Genomic DNA, 17,473 nt, shown 5'->3' with positions numbered 1-17,473 from the left:
TCTGTTGTGCTAGACATATCAGGAAGGGGGAGATAACAGGTAAGAATGAAGACTGGATTCAGCTGTTAGAAAAATATTTTGCTGGAAGCCATTGAAAATGGTGAGGTTTATATTATTTTTCTCTTTTCTCCTGTTACTGGAATCAAGTTTTTGGACAAGTCAGGAATTTTAAAATGTTTGTTTTGTGGGATGATATTTGTTAGAGATGTTGAAATGAAAGGGCACAGAGCGCACATTCAGTAAGAAACAGGAAATTAAGCACAAGGAGAAAAGGGGCCGCAGGTATTCAACACCTGCAAGGGTGACTGGCTTTGAAGCTCTTTTGGAACATTACCCTAGTGCACCTAATTTTCAAACTGTGTTAAATCTGGAGTTTATGTCTCTCAGGAGAGCTATTTTGTCTATTCCCATTTTATCCATAATGCTGCAAGAAATGCTCAGCATAAATGTTAAGAAGAAGTCCTATGTACTTTGTAGCCATTAAAAATCCCAAAGCACTTCTGAAAAGAACAATGATCTCATGTTCTTCTCAGACTCCTCCAGTTTATAATAGTTACAAGCTGTCTGGGAGAAAAAAAAAAAGCACCTGTGTTGCAGTGTATTACACTGCATGTACATACATTACGATGTATGTAATTGGTAAATATGCAAATGTTTTAGTAAAGATCCTTGTACTTCTCATATAAGGAATTTTAGGACTTCCTAAAAATCACGTTTATGTGTGTCCATACAGCATGAATGTTAAAGATAGAGCTGTCTAAATAACAAGAAAGTGCAAATGGATGGCAAGACTGAGTTATCTGCAGTACTTTCTAGAATAGTGAGCTTTATCTAACAGTGCCTGTGAAGTTCAACAACTTTGCACTGACACCTTTGAAGTTTTCAGATTTCCTTGGAGCTGATCTTCTGGCATAAAGCATGAAAGGATTATTGTCCCTGATGTGAATCCCAGCTATGACTCCAATTACAATGAGTTTCATATTCCGTGCCAGAACACTGCCCTTCAGATCTTCTCTGCCTGACTCAGGAGTTTTGCCTTATGAACCGCAAGAACCACTCAAAGCAGGAAAGCCGTAGGGACTGTGCATTTTCCTGTCCAAGTCCAGAGTCATGAAACCATGATATTAAAGAAAGAAAAAAGTCATGTGTACTAGTCACAGGTCAATCCTGCCCTCAGTATCTTGGGGACAGGACTGTATTTCCTGCATGTGCCTCCAAAGGAAAAGCCTTATTTATTTTCTGAACTAGTTCACAGTGGTCCAGCAACTTTTATGAATATGTTCTGTTTTCCCAGTGCAATACTTTGTTATGTAAAGGTCAAGAAAACCTACAAATAGTAGGTTTCTTCCTGAATTCTTAAACACTTTATCTTAATGTACAGGCATAAACAAGACGAATTGAAGTAACATATGTAACAGGAAAGTGCTTGACCTTCCAATCCCATAATTCTTCTGACTTTTTTTGTGCATACACTTTTTGAATTTGCTTTTTCCTCGAAAAAGAAAAGTCCCATCCTGTGACATCAAAATGTATCTTATAGTTACATACATAGATAGAAAGACTGGGACAACTAGTTCCAGCATCTCAAGCCTCTTCATTTAATAACAGATCAAGTGATGGCTATTTTTCTGTGTATGGTATCATGCTGGAGGGGAATGAGATGCTTTACCAGTTGGTTTTGCACAGATGGAAGATGATGGGACTCTGGAATTTTGGTTCCTTTTTAGCTGCTGTAGTGAGTTTTGCACACTTCTTGCTCTGTTACCTCCTCTCTGTTTCTGCCGCAATTTTAGCTCTACTCCATCCCATGCCTTTTCCTGAAGTCCTAGTCTCCTCAACCATTTTTAAGACCTCTGTTCCAAGTTCTAATTTATCCGGGCTAACCAATTCAAACCCCTGCACCAGTACCTCTCAGTTTCTGCTGCAGATCCCTTGCTATATTCTTCCGTCCTTCTACTAGCCCACTGTTTTCTTATATCTCCTGTGCTCTGGCAGTCTAATACCAGTCTCCTATTTCACAGTCCATCTTTCTTTCTCCCACAGCTGGTGTCTGCTTTTGTCCTCCTGAACCACGTCCCATTACCTTCATTGGTGCCCTGCACTACTGCCTTCCTTTCTTCTGATGATGACAGACGTCTTTTTTGATCTCAGTGGCTTGATGTATTTTTTCTCTTTGTTCCAGTTACCTTGATCTTCTTTCTGGAACTATAGATACTGGGTTTCTATCCCAACATTTTCTCTGAATCCCAAGGGATACATTTGGCCAACACATCTGCTCTTCCCACACTTGCCTCCTAATTTCCAGTCTCATTTGGCTCAGTGAGCACTCAGCTACCAGATACACAACAACATCCCTGTCTACCTACCTTCCAGCAATGCTGGAAATTATATAGGACAACAAACTGCTACTTCCTCCTGCTGTTTCACCCTGACTTTCTGACTCTTCCTCTGTTTTCTTCTCTGCCTCCTAGACTTTGTCTTCATGACCTCAAGCAATCACATCCTCCACTCCATCGTCCCCTTCTTGTAAGTTCCTCCCCATACGATCCCACGTACTGCTCTGCCATTCTCTAGGTTTGAATGAGCTGGCTTGCTCCTCAGCAACTGGGTGCTTTTCAGGGACTGAACAGAAAGGTGACTTTTCTTCAAACACAAGGCAGAAAAATCTGCCTGTTCTATGTACAAATTGTCTTTCAAAAGGAACTGTTTTCTTGCAGCTTAATGAATTCCTGCTCTTCAGCAGAGTCACAGACACTGACTGTATCTCTGCTTTACCTTTACTGTGAAGCAAGATGTGTATAATAAATTATTATGGTAATCCCCTTCATAGTAGTTTAAATTAATAAGTTTTATTTCACATTTGCAATGGGTTAGGTGCGCACAAGCAGACGGTTACCACAGCTCAGCTGACAAGTGACTCAGTTGTATTAATTCAGGGACTGTGGTCCCTTGGTTCCAGTGATCAGCTTGGAGCTACTACAAGTAGCCACTACAAAAAAAGTGGAGATTTGTTTTAAACTTAATCTTAAATCTATAGACTTAAGACTGAAAGGATCACACCTTCTTTGTGGGGAAGGTAAATGTACTGTCACTCATTAGCCCTCTGTGATGCTGCAGCATGTTCACTGGAAACAGCCAGGCACTTGAGCTGAAAAACCCTTCTTTGTCATTCTGGAGCACATGCAGACTTACTTTTTGATCTGTGTGGGTTTTTGCAGAACTGGCAGGAACATGGTACAAAAGTGAGTACTTTCTGGCACAAGCCAGAAAGCCTGTGCTAGAGGAAAGTCAGAGCTTCCCAAATAAAAGATTGCTAGGATTCATTTGACATGCATAAATGTTCCTAGATTGACTCCTGGAAGCACTTGCAGCATGAAATCCTATTTCCTAAGTCCAGCAAGTCAAAAGCAACTGAAAACTAAGTTTAAAACCGAGAGAGGCCAGTAACCTTTAGTTACAGTCAGTAATTCATCAACTTACTGAAGCTTGTGAAAAACAGCAAGTGATCTTCAGTTGACATATGCAATCATATTAAGCTATAAAATGTCAGTCAGGAGTTTAGAACTAAAAGTAGATCCAAGAAGTTTATGGACTACAGCTTTCAGTGAATGACATGTTTGTGAGGGAAGTGGATGCTGAAAATCAAGCAGTGTGCATTCAGCTCCAAGGCAGAAAAGAACAACTTGGCAAGGAAAGCTTTTAAATTAATTGAGAATATCTAAGAAGCCAGAGTGAGGGGAAAGGAACAATATGAACATAATTGTTCTGGTTTACTTTGCAGCACTTGTACCACCTGGTGATGTGATTTTACAAAGCCAGTTCGCATCCCAGAGGCACAAATTGTAATTTTACTTCAGCTCAAATAATAGTCTTCCTGATTTTTGATCAAGGGCTCTTATTCCAAATTTCTCCAGCAATGGATTTCTTAAGCATTCCAGAAAGCAACTGTGAGATTAAAACAGAGGTTTAATGGCTGCAGCCATATCACCTCAATCTGTGAACCTCTCTGAGCTTGACACTAAGAGAATTACTAAGGGTCAACGTCTAAGAAAAATTTATGTGTTACAGGGAAGCGTGTTAGTTGGTTATTCTGCACAGTGATACACAAAGTCAAACCTGAAACCATCTTCCTAGTATAAAATTTAGTTTCACAACATTTTTAATTAAAGAACTTACATCCCTTTCCAGAAGAATAACTATTTTAATCATTGCAACCTACTCAGATTCCAAGTCCTTTCATCTGAATTTCTCCTTTAGGTCTGCTTGTAAACATTGGCTTTACTTTCCTGTCCTAAAATGCTCAAGTTTATTATTATGTTTAAATAATGATTGCATATAGAGTTTCTTATACATTTGGTAACTTTTTTTTTGCTTGCAGGCTTGTTAATGAAGTTTAAACAACAGGGGTTTTGAGATTTATACCCTTTGGGTGATCTATGTGTTTGGAAGTTTCAGTCACATCCTGACTGTAGATGCAGACAGATCTCAGATACTTTTACTGTGTCCAGTTGTGGGTTCCTCAGTACAAGAGAGACATGGACATACTGGAGGGAGTCCAGCAAAGGGCCATGAAGATGATGAAGGGACTGGGTATCCCTTCTATGAGGAAAGGCTGAGAGAGCTGGGATTGTTCAGCCTGGAGAAGAGAAGGGGTCTTAACAAGGCATACAAATACCTGCAGGGAGGGTGCAAAGAGGAGGGAGCCAGGCTCTTTTCGGTGGTGCCCGGTGACAGGCCCAGAGGCAATGGGCACAAAGTGAACCCCAGGAGGTTCCCTCTGAACGTCAGGAAACACTTTTATGCTGTGGGGGTGACTGAGCACCGGCACAGGTTTGCCAAGGAGGTGGTGGAGTCTCCCTCTGTGGAGATATTAAAAAACCATCTAGACATGGTCCTGGGCAACCGGCTCCAGGTGTCCCCGCTTGAGCAGGAGGGGCTGGACCAGATGCCCTCCTGAGGTCCCTGCCAACCTCAACCCTTCTGTGATGCTGCGACTTCCATCTTTTCTATGCTGGAACAGAGAGTGTGGAAAATAATGGCACAGGATCAACTGAGATGGCTGGATGTGAAAAGGGAGCAAGATAATCTAAATACAATGCTGAGGTACATGCAAACACAAAAGCAAATAATTGAAAAGACTGCTATCAGCATTCATGTAAATAATAAGTCTACAGATTTATAACAACAGAATATTTTAGGCAGTAGATCTGAAAATAGTTTGGAGGAAACACAGTGCAGAAATTCCAGCTCAGGTAGGAGGAGAGAAGAACCCATTTTAGAGGCAAATGATGGGACCTGGCTTGGCTCAGGTCAGACCATCAGCATGCAAGGGGGAGCAAGGAGGTGCTCATCCAGCAACTTTTGCCTGTGGGAAAGGCCCTCATGAAATTCGTAAAACCTTTGAAAAGGTGACTCCATACTTATATTGATCTCTGCAGATTCTGGGTTCCTTTATACATGCAGAGGATTGAGGAGGAGAAACGAAAAAGGAAAATGCAGCAGCTCCTGCAGTGTCTCTTACTTTATGAGCGCTTCACAAAACCAGCTTCAAAGCGACAACGCAGCCTCCAATTCCTGACTTCACTGAGTGTTTCCTCTTGCAGATCCAGCTGACAATTCAAGTGAGTCCCAGCTGACGATCTAAGCAAGCGATAAAGCCTCTACTGTGTGCTGCAGTTTTCTCTGGAGTCAGCAAGATTGCTGTTATTTGCTTTTTCTTTGATTGTCTCAGCATCAGCATTTTACTTCAGCTTTTTTCTGGGGAAAAAAATGAGAGATTTGTTCAGATTTTAGTATCCAAAAAGATATAGAACAGAGCTAATATTTACATGATGCAAAAGCAAAGCAAAGATTATTCCTATTGAATTTATGCCACTAGGCCTGCTCTCCTCTATAGCAGCTATGCTACTTATTGCCTTAGCACTTTATCAGAAGGCAAAGCTGTTGTGGCCAGGCATGGGAACAGAGGCTCAGGAAGCATCTCTGTCTTATCCCGCGGTGTTTAGGTCGGATGGACCCAAGTACAAAATAAAGTTTCAACTTGTACTGAAGCTGAATATCTGATGGAGTCATCGCATCCGTCCCCCCCTCCCTCAGCTTTCTTACAGGTTGAGTGGAGGGCGTCCACTCAGACTCACTTGCTCCCTCTCTTTCTCTACTCACTCAGCCCATTGATAGGGATGCTGATACACATTCAGATGCCCATCCCAGCACGCCCTTTCCCCACCTAAAACCAGCAAAGCAGGAGCCCTGGTCTCGCGTCAAACGTGAGATGCACCCTCCAGTGCGTGGGTCCCTCCCGGACCACGGGTGTCACGTCCTTCATGCTACGGGCGGGGTGAAGGTGGAAAGAACAGACCGTGGGCAGCAGTGCAGAGGCCAGTGTACACCTTTCAAAACCAGGGTGAAATGGTGTTCAGGGCCTATAATTCGTGGTGCTGGTAGAGAAAGTGCTCTGCCTCTTTCCCACCATAGCAATATTGACTGCTAGACCTGGAGCGAGGGGGTTAAGTCCAACGTGTCTTCTACTGCAGCGCCCAGTCCAAACAACTGAGACTTAATTAAACTACAGGACAAAGCTTTCCCTCTGGCTGGTTGTCTTGCAGTTCTGGCTGCTCAATAAGGCAGGAAAAACGATGTTAAAACTGAATAAAAACAATGTATTTTCCAAATGACAATGGCTTTTGATAAGATATTCGGTTGGTAATGAGAAATGCAGAGCAGACAATGGAGCTGACTGAAGGGTTTGATAACCAAATGAACAAAACCTTTCAAAGGAGAGGGGGGAGGAAGCACAGGAATTTGTAGACAGGCAGAACTGGCAGTTTGGAAGGGCTGATAACTGAATTGCAGCACGTTTTATTTCCTATATTGCCTAGCGTGTTTTACTAAAATTCATATGTAAGATTTATAAGGCTTATGAAAAGTTTAACAGCTTCCCTCGCTTGACTCTGACCCATCGTTAGAGTCTGGCTGTCTGCAGCCACTGCTCCCCTGTCAATTAATTCTGCGTAATGGTCCATTTTCTCCAAAGGAGCAAAGTACAGTTTGTTTGCACTGATGCTACTCATTCCAGATCAGGTAAGCTACTGACTGTTAAAATCACTAATCCTTTGCCCTCCTGACTGAAAACACAGACGTATGCAGACACGTATGAAGGACTGTGAACCCAGTCATGTAGTAATGCAGAAGACTCAAACTGTATTTTTTCATGTGGAAGATTGTGTGCTACACAAAAGGCATGAAGATAAGCACAGACACGGGACGTTCTGACAAGCAGTGTTTGCTCCTTCTCCCAAAATGTAGCAATTCCATCTGTCCTTCTCTAAAGCATCACTACCTGATGTGCTGTATAGTTAAGATTCATTCTGGGAAGGCTGGAATACAGCTCACAGGATATCAGTCTGAGAAATGATACTGCTGAACTCCTTTGGAAAAGGGGACAGGGGAGTACAACAACTTACTTGGGTTTCTATCAAAATAATAAAAAAATGCTCTGCTTTTTAAGCCACAATATTTTAACAAGTACAAAGTTATCCTTCCACTAAAAGACTAGACACATTACTTCAGTGGGATCTTCAAAACCAGTCAGCTTGGACCATTACAACAGCTTTACAGCAGTGCTGTACCTTTGAAAATCTCTACAAAAGCATAAAGAAATATGGTGTTTTGAGTAACATGATGAAAGAAAAGTAATGGTAAAACTGTCAGAAATATTTTAATAGATCATTAAATTGAGGGTTGTATTTATTTTTAGGTGTGGCAAGTGTGATGTTGTATAATATGAAAGACAATTCTGCCACCTATATAGCATCGCCCACACAGGCATCTCTGGTTTTTGCTGCCTGTGAACAAAGCAATGCCACTAAGACCCTTCTACCTCCGTTCACCTTGTTGTTTTTGTGTTATTATATGGCAGTAAAGGCACTTAGAGCAAGATAGACCAACTCCATTGGCTGCTCTTTTTCTGGTTGCTTCTGAATATGCAACCTTGAGATGCTCATTTCAAAGCAGCGCCAATGAGAGGGTTATTGGCATCAGTTCTGCAAGTGCAACTGTTCATTAACCCAATTTGTGAACAGGTTAGGTTAGAAACCAGCTGAAACCAAACTACTTCTTTACAAACTGGCCCATTTCATTTTAAAAGGCAATCCCATTTGGGAGAACTGTAGGATTAATACTGTTTGGGAGCAGGGAGGGAGGGGAGGGTATGAGATAACCACTTAACCTGGAACAGCAGCAGAAGCCCTTTTGTGACTGTGTCTGACTGGGCACTTAGACGATACGTTAAGATTTAATGGCAATAGTTAGACGGTAGTGAATGGCAGTGCTAGTTCCTTTTTGCATTTCAGCTAGAGTTTGGTTTTCGTTTGTTGAGGCTGTTTGTTTGTTGGGGTTTTTTTCTTCATTCCTAGTATCCCCTGGAAAAAAAAAAAATTAAGTATTGAGTTTATTATGTATCTGCATGGGTAGAGTTCTTCTGGGATCCAGCCATTATCCATGGGATTACCCAAAGGATAAGATCTGACAACAGACCAGTCAGGGTTTCCTTTGGTTTGACCTCTAACGCCTCAGCAGTGTTCTGAAGATATTCAGCAAAGGTACAGAAAGCTTCTGCTCCCATTAAGGGAGATGGCTTAATAAATTATTTAAACATATAAACAAAAAAAGGCAACCTAGCAGAACAGCAGCTGCCACTTTGGAACGTTACCACGTCCTTTACATTTGTTGGTTAATGACAGGAAAATTTTACAGCAAAACTTCAAATGTTATTTTGCTGTTATTAGCATTAGATTTTTCTAATAACTCTTACTATGACGATATCAGACTATGTTTTTATGTGACAGTAGATAAGTTTGATTGGATTTACTTCCTCCAAGCAGAATATCACAGTATTAAACCCAGGTTATTAAAACTAGGAGTTCTGCACAAGAGAGGTCCTGTTTCTTTTCATTATGTTAAGAAATTTATTTTTTAAAATATTTTTGATATTCAAAGTTTTATTCTAGAAAAAGTATTTTTTTATTAAATATAGCTAATATTTTATATATGCAGTAAGTGTATGCATAGACCACAACAGTTGCTGGGCTGTACAGTGTAAAGGGCACAAAAAATATGAGAAGGAACCCTGTGGTTGTATTAACACAGGACAACATGAATGATATGCGAAGACTATTGTCTGCTACTGTTAGGCAAGTAGTACATTACACCTTATTTCATATTATCATGCTGCACAGAGGAGAAAAAAGGATATTTACCTTTGCTGTTCTTGTAAAACCTCATGAGACAGCATTTTTAAGTTAATAGAAAACCACAAGACTCAGAATCAAGGGTAATCTTTAAATCAAATGAAGGTATGAAAAAGAAATTAAAGTAACTTAATGCTAATTCAAGTGCTGCAGCCCTGAGGAAGACTTTGGAAATCTAACTATCCTATTTAGCCCTAAAAGCAGATTACTCAGATGACTCTATCATTTAGCACAGGAAAATAAAATGTTTTGTTACATCTAATTTTACTTGTTTGAACTTAATGGCTTCCCTAAACATGCATGGTATATAGGGGACTCATTTTAAAAATTCTTGATTGCACCTTTAGTAAAATTATGGCAATCACTCCTTAGTCTTCACTGGAATGGAAGATACTTCCAGTAATCAGCAGAAGAGTTCAGCACTTAATTTGGGAAGAACAATAAAGAACTGACTTAGTGTTTCAAATATGTACATATGTACATATGCTGATACAATTTTTTTGAGTCTTACACAATGATAACTCAGTCAATGGATTGTCTTAAGAATTGCAGGAAGGAAATTTCAGTGGCAGGGTGGGATTTTAGAGGACACAAATTTGTTTGCATGCTTCAACACATTACATTCTCTAACATTTTGATCTCAGGCTTGACTTGAAGTCTGAATTTCTTGTTTCTCATTGTAGCAGTGATTTTTCTGTTTCTCTACTTTTTAATAACTGCAATCTTAAAAAAAAACTTTTATGTTTATATTTTAAAATATTTGGAACTGCATCTTAGAGCAGATTTGTAACTGAGTATGATTAGCATGGTGATACTGTTTCCTGTTATGTATCAGAGTTTAGCATTGCAGGGACTAATAGGATTATTCAGTCCATCTTTCTAGAAATTTCCCTTACTGCACAGTCTCCCTTACTTTATTCAACTTAGCTTTGTAGTACCAAGTGACAGAACTCATATCATCCCTCTTGTGTGCAGCATAATATACATCACTGCCAGAAAGATTTTTGCTGCATAACATAAATTTTCCCTTTCTTAATTTTGCCCCTCAGCTTCTCTGTGCTGAACAAAATAATACCTTTCCTTTCTCGGTGTTTAAGCCCTTCAGCTATCTGTAGACCATTATCATGTCTCCCTTTTTTCATCTCTTATCCAAGCTAAACATATTTTAGTTCTTTTAATCTTTCCTTATAACCCAGAATGCCTAGACCCAAGACAGTTTTGCTTTCTCTTCTGTAAACTCCCTCAAATTTGTTGATATCTATCTAGTGACATGATGCCCAGGACAAAATTCTGTTGTAGAGGTGTCATTTTCTCGACACCTAGTTATATGCAGTGTTCCAGCCACAGCACATGATTATTCTACTCATGAAAATTCCTTTGGACATTCAGGTAGACAAATCACACGTAAAGTCTCATTTGTATTCTTCCAGTCCCTCACCCCTTTTGCCACTCCTGCTTTAATATTTCTTTCATCTATTTAATTATGTATGAATTGGAATTACAAAAAATCCTAACTGATCACAATTCCCAACTGAATCTTATTATCTTTCATTTATATTTCTAATTTTTTTAGGCTCCCATCTATTATTTCTGATATGATGGGTGGTATTTAACTGTCCCAAGTTGGCATGAACTCTGAATTTCATTTACCTGCAGTTCAATATTTAAATAAAACTTAAAGTGAATGCAGTTTAAACAATTTAAGGTCACGTACAGAAATAGTGATCTATCATATTACAGAAAATTGTTATTTCATCCCTCACCTTTCTTTGCAGCATTTTTCTCCCAAAACCCAGTGTTCTATCTCACTAGGTGCCAGAGTAAGAAATGTGCTTCACGTCAGCAGAGCATGAGTTGAGACAAGTTGAGATATTTTTATAGAGCACCTCTATCAACCAGGTTATTTGTCTCTCTCTAACTAAAAAAAATCAACAGGAATTTTTGAGGAAATGTTTATTCTGCACGAAGGTACAATGATCAGAAGCCATTAACCTTCAAATGCCACATTTCTGGTTGTGCTGAGCTTGTATTACCACTGCCTTTTTTAACTTGAGGATACTCCTTGCAATGAGGCACCAAGTAATTTAATAAGAAAAAGAGGAATCACTTAAGTCCATATCTTCTGAAGTCAGTCACTTAGCTGTCTCTGAGGATCTTGGCCTACAGATCTGGTATTTTACATGATACAAAACGTAGCCTTCAGTCATGGGAGAGAAATTACCAGGGCAGTTATCCTTTCCCCCTTTGAAGGGCAACGTTGACTTTGTCTTATGGTTGTTGTTGTTGTTCCCATTTCTTCCCACGATCTTTCCCCCTCAAAACAGAAGTCTGTGTTTCTGTGAATTCTTTCATTCCCTTAATCATTTAAGATTCAGAGTCCAGCGTAGCTAATTTGCATATATTAACATTTCATACACATTGCCCATTTGCTGCTTATCAACAGACCTACTTTCAGTACCAATTCTCTCAAAGCAGTCAATCTGAAACCTCTCAAGGGGGTCGTATTAAACCACTTTCCGGCACTAAAATACACCAACGATTCAGCGTGGACTGAGCCGGTCTCCTGTACCTCAGCTGACCGAGTTGCCTGAACTGAGACCGGCAGCACGACCAGCCCCTCGGGGGTCTGCAGGGTGACACGAGGACTCCCAGAGGTGCCTTCGCCCACCTGAGAGCTGCGGGCACCTCCTCGTCCCACCACCGACCAGGGCGGCTGGGCAAGGATGCAGCGCTTGGGGGAGATCCGGAGGGACTGGTGACCCCATGGACGAGCACCTTCAGTGAAATGAAACTTATAAAGAGCCCGGCCAGTCAAGGAACTACAGAAAGTGAACGGAAGGATCTTTCCTCTTTCCAATACGGTTCAGTTACAGAGAAAGGCATTGGGTACATACTTGTAGTTGGAAAAAATGGTGGGTTGGAAAAGCATAGTTGAAAGCATAGTTTGTCTTAGAAATGATGCTTCTTTTTATCCCGTTGCGTAAGGAATTATCTTACATCTAAAATGCTTCATTCCAGTGCTTGGGTTTGACAAAATGTGGCTAGAGTAATAAGATGCTTTCTAAACTGGGCTTGGCAGCCAAATCATTCAGACTGTACACAGAAAAATCTGTGGTTTGGGTTTTCTTAGATTCACCGTCTGGGTCTGCCTAGGTACAATTTCACAATAGAAATTGAAATACAGACAAAAATATTTGTGCTGATGTGGGACAGATGATGTAGACTCTGTATCAAATCTAAAAATTGAAGGAATGCGCACACACACCCCCCTTTTTGTTGTTTGGGGTTTTTCTTTTCCTTTTCTTCTTTTAGGAGGCTGGTTGCAATTATTGTTACCTATTTGTGGAACAATAAAACAAAAGGGAAAGCCAGTAATTAAATGTTAAATGCGTTACTGCTCACTGAATTGGATGATTCCTTTCCATTTTCATGCCAATTCCAATTGAATAATGTGCTTTACTCCTTCAAATGATTTTCTGTATGCATGCTATTGCAGCAGGAGCAAATTTGGTCTGCATGCCTTTAGCTTAATAGCATCTCTAGGGGCGTGATCCATGCTCCCCTTCCCTGCTCACTATACAAACAGTGACAAAGGCTGTAGACAGTATCTTTTCTTCACTGTTCCTTTCAGCAGCTTGAGCAGGTCAGAGCTCTTCTCCTCATGCTTACTATCACTGCACCATACCCATCGTCTGTGTTTTAGCTCTCTTTAAGGTTTTACTTCTGTGGCATTTGGCCTTAATCCTCCCAGTCTAGCTTTGAAGCAATCTCGTCTTCGTCTGAAATACACACTATGCCTTACCTTGCTCATTTCCTGGCTTGAATTGCGTGGCTGTAATATCAGGAACAAGTTTTAAGAACTGCATATTCCATTTCAGATGGTTAGAGTTTAGCTGTGTTACCAAGTGCTCCATCTATTCATCTTTCAGGTCCAGTATCAGAAAGAAAACTTTCTGGAAACAAATATTTTTTCTCCAGATTTGTAAGTCCTCTCATGTGTCTCACAGGCAGTGATGTGGCAGAGCTACACAAGACTGTTCCTGCTTGTGCTCTTACTTTTTAGGAGGTATGGGTGTATATAAGCAAGGTATTGCAACTCTGCTCCTTTAATTTGTCTCTGAGACCTTTGAGTCTAAAATGACGTCAAAGTAGCTTGTCTGAGACCTGGATGCTGCTTTTCAGTATGGATGGATGTAGCTGTCAGCTACACGAGACTAAAAGCAAGGATAAATGCACTGGGGTGCGTCTGGGCTAGGAATGCACAGGAGAGCACTTAGACTTTGATATGACCCAGCTTTCACCATGCCAACATTGTGCAGCTGGCAAATTTTTCTGGTACCTCTTCATTCTCTGTTAGTTCTTCTTCCTCTACATTTATGACATCCTTTTCAGAGGAAGACCTGAGAGTGCTTCCGTCACTAGAATGATCCCAGCAACCACAACCACCTCCTAAGAAGGTGTCCCTATGTTCTTGAAAAACATAGAACAAAATACTTAGGCCAGTACTTTGCTTCTGTTGTTCTTTGGAGGCAGTAAAACCCTATCAAAAGAGAGCTGAGAAAAGAAAATGATACTGAGCACCGATGGTGGCTGTAATATGTTTTAGCTGGCGGATATATCAACAGAAAATTTTATAATATATGGGTGTGTGTGTGTACATAGAATGCAATGGAGATTTGAGTATGAAACCATAACAGTTTAGGTTGTTCATTAGGAAGGTAATACTAGCAAGACTAGAATACTCAGGTGAATTTTGAAAAACAGAAAAAACGGCTATTACCTTGTAAAGGACATTGTAACTTTCTCCTAAGGTCCCCTTTTTGAGCTAAGCCCAAGCTGCGATATGCCTTCCTCTGCAAGTTTGGGAACAGCTGGTGAAATCCCCACTAAGGACCAATGCATGGGCAAACAAATGCAAACTCTGCATTGTGTTTAAGCAGCAACTAAAAAAAAAAGAAAGAAAAAAGAAAGATGGTAATATGTTGTAAGTTGTTACATGCTGTTATATGATTCCTCTGTTGCATTGTGTCACCACTGCTGTCACTATCAAGACAGAGCAACAAAGAAAGTCTTTGGCAAGGTTTTTAAACTTTTGGTGAGGATGGACCCCCACTGTTCCCAAGGCCATCTGTGCTAGGCAAGGGAAGTCTTCCCTTCCACATTTTTAAGACCAAAACCGCACCCCAAATCCTGAGCTTCACAGCCTCCTTAGCATCCTGCCACATCCCATCCCTCCTGAGCATGTTGTCACGCATGTTTCCATAGCAGCAGGACAGCTCTCCAGTTCTTTTATTCATGGTATATCAGTCTGAAGCAACTACAGTTGTCTGCTTAACGGCTCAGAGTTCCTCTTATCCTCACCAGGGTGATCTGCTGTCACTCAGGTATTCAACAGCGCTCCATCAAGCACTCTGCTGTCTATCTTCTGTGCTGCAGGTAGAGTTGATACAGGCTTCCCCACTGTCCTCCGCTCTTCGAAAGATGAGCCCTCTTTCGGGGGAGTGCTCTGTAAGACCCCATAGGCTATGCAGAGCCTCACCGCTTAGCCAAGAGGAATGCAAATTACTCGTGGAGCTCTTAAGATGGCAGCTCGTGTCTTTGTGAATGCTCTGTATGAGAGTCCTACAGACTTGACTCTTACCATATTATAAACCAAATATTTCCATTCTGGCTCTTCTGTCCTACTTGAGGTACAAATATAGCTATTCCTGAGAAGACACAGACAACATTAGCAAAGGTATATCCTTCCACACTTATCCCCCACACCCCTGCCTTCACTAATATAATCTGGAACACAGTCTTCTGCTGGGAAGAATATTCAGGGAGACTTATAGTTCAAAGTTTCTTCCCTGTCAGTGAATATAAACTATATATCAATGTCCTGGTACTCAGAGTTGCCGGGCAGGCCTGTTCAGATGTTTCTGAAAAATAATACTGCTGTGTCCTGTGTCAACAAGTAAATTCTCCCTAACTTTTCAAGGAGGGAGCTGCCTCTTCGGATTAGTACAGTTATCCATGATCTGTCTTGCAGGCACTCTGAGCAGTCAAACAAACCAACCTCAGTTGCTTCAAACTGCTAGACCATGACTAGAAGATCTAGACAGCTGTCCTAATACCAGTATTTCAACAGTGTTCCTCTCTGTGTCACAATCTAACAAGAAATGTCAGGCTTTATGTCCCAGATACCTGGGTTTATCTCTGGAAAGTTACAGATTTTTCTGGTTGGAGACCCTTTTGCCATTTGTTCTGTTCCTGAACACATTTTTTCCAAGTAAAAGACAAAGCTCAGGCAATACTGTCAACCTTAGAAAAAGACTAAGTGTTGCTGTGCTGCTTACAAAGAATCTTACAGTGAGCATCAGACTGCATGAAAGAGTGCTTTTGGGCTGTAAAAGGAAACGACATTTCTTTCAGGGCCTCCCTGAAAAGCCACCCCCCTTTGGGGATGGCCCCCAAATTTGCCTTTGAAAAGCAGCCAGATGGGGTCCCATTCACTCTTTTATTAAGCCTTACAGACTTCCTGAAGTATTTGGGAGCAATGCTATGTCCAGAAGAGCCGTCTGTAAGAGGATCTTCTGCCAGATACGTTTTCATGGGTACTGCACATGGACAACCAATGAAAGGAGGAAGAATGGCTTCTTTTTCACAGTTTTTCCTGTAAATATCTCTATTTTACACAATACATCTCCAATACTTCCTCCCACTCCTCTTCCCTTTGTAGTCTAATTGAATATATAGCCTCTTAGGATGAGAGGAGCTGAAACGACTGGCTGTTCCACCCCTAATTTTACCATATGTGCAGCACATGGAGAGGGAAGGAAGGGATGACTTCAAAGATAATGCCAAAGTTAAAAAAAAAAGACTACCAATACTGGCATAATAGTTTCCACAGTGTTAACAGAGGCGAAGACAATGAACTTAGAAGAAGTGCTACAGTTCTGTTTTTATCAAACTGTTCAATTCCCACAGATCCCACTTCCAGGGAAGCCGAGAGGAATCCTGCCATTAGTCCCAGCAGGAGTAGTGCTAGCCTCGCACTGCTTGTTGAGGACATCGATCCTGCTGATGCTTACGTTTAGGAGTAGGCATTCTGGGCTTGTGCATGAAGTTGATCACCTGTGTGAACGCTTGCAGATAGACTATCAGATTCGGATCCTACAAATACTCATGCTTGAACTCAACTTCAAACACAACAGTGTTCAAACTGAATATGTTTTCTGGAGTTTCAAAGCCTGCTGGTGAAGGAGGCTGTCACCTACACTGTGCTTTGAATTAGGTCCTGTACTTTCTTCACTGGCTTATACTGTGGTGTGTATGGTACTTAGACAAAGCTAATCTTCCTAAGGGGAAAGATAAGCAAAGTTACTTTCTCATGCTTTGATCCAATTTATTTGTGTGTGGCTGCATATTTAATTTTGGAAGAAATTATAATCTATTAAACATGCAAAGCCTGAAAGAGTAATTTTACTGTTCCTGAAAGAGTATGTCAGTGTAATGATATTTCTAATAAATGGCTTATATATTTTTCATAATTTTTATGTCAACCAAATTTTGAACAATGAGACCGAAATTACAAATGTGGGTAGACGATATTATCATATTCAAGAAAATGTGCCTGCTCAGCTGTGTAAAAGGATACATGCTGCCTTCAGCAAACCATTTCTGAGGCTTTTCAGATAAAGCGGTGAACTGGTAATGATGCCTGTCAATTGATGAAATAGCCTATTTCATCTACAGATAGGATTTTCTTGTGATTCTGATTAAACAAATGTCTCCAAAGAAGCATGGTACCTTATTTGTGATTTTTTTTTTACTGTTCGAGTCTTCCTGAGCTATTGGCATTCTTGAGTCCCAATCTGAGATATTTTCTTTAGAAATATGCCATATACCCCTTTCTACCATTGCTTCCTTCTACAGCAGTAAACACAGTGTTTATCATTACATTCCCTATATATTCTTTCCATAAATCACACTAATCAGAGAAGGAAATACAAGCTTTTATTCTTATTCTCACTGGTTTAAATGCAATGAGGTGTCACAGGAATGGTCCTCTGGCCTTTATGATCTTCTAAATGTACTTGTTTTTGAGTGCCGTTTCGGTCTTATTGCCTACTGCTCACAAATAGCTTTCTCAATTTCATCCTGCCTAGTTTTTGAGAAACATCGACAAGGTATGAAGAGACTAACACTGAAAAGGAAATTAGTAGCTGGCGGTACTGCATCAG

At 40.6% G+C, this 17,473-nt stretch overlaps 1 protein-coding gene across 1 annotated transcript in view; it reads left to right on the top strand.

Annotated features, from left to right (window-relative positions):
- Positions 1 to 17,473, top strand: part of CDH12 (cadherin 12, type 2 (N-cadherin 2)) — a 156,194-nt gene that overhangs the window by 117,308 nt on the left and 21,413 nt on the right. The gene's annotated exons all lie outside the window — the stretch shown is intronic.

The sequence above is a fragment of the Haliaeetus leucocephalus genome, unplaced genomic scaffold, assembly GCF_000737465.1.
Source record: "Haliaeetus leucocephalus isolate CR32 unplaced genomic scaffold, Haliaeetus_leucocephalus-4.0 Scaffold328, whole genome shotgun sequence".
NCBI lineage: Eukaryota > Metazoa > Chordata > Aves > Accipitriformes > Accipitridae > Haliaeetus > Haliaeetus leucocephalus.
Note: the sequence above shows the minus strand (reverse complement) of the source record. Positions and strands in the feature narration are given on the sequence as shown.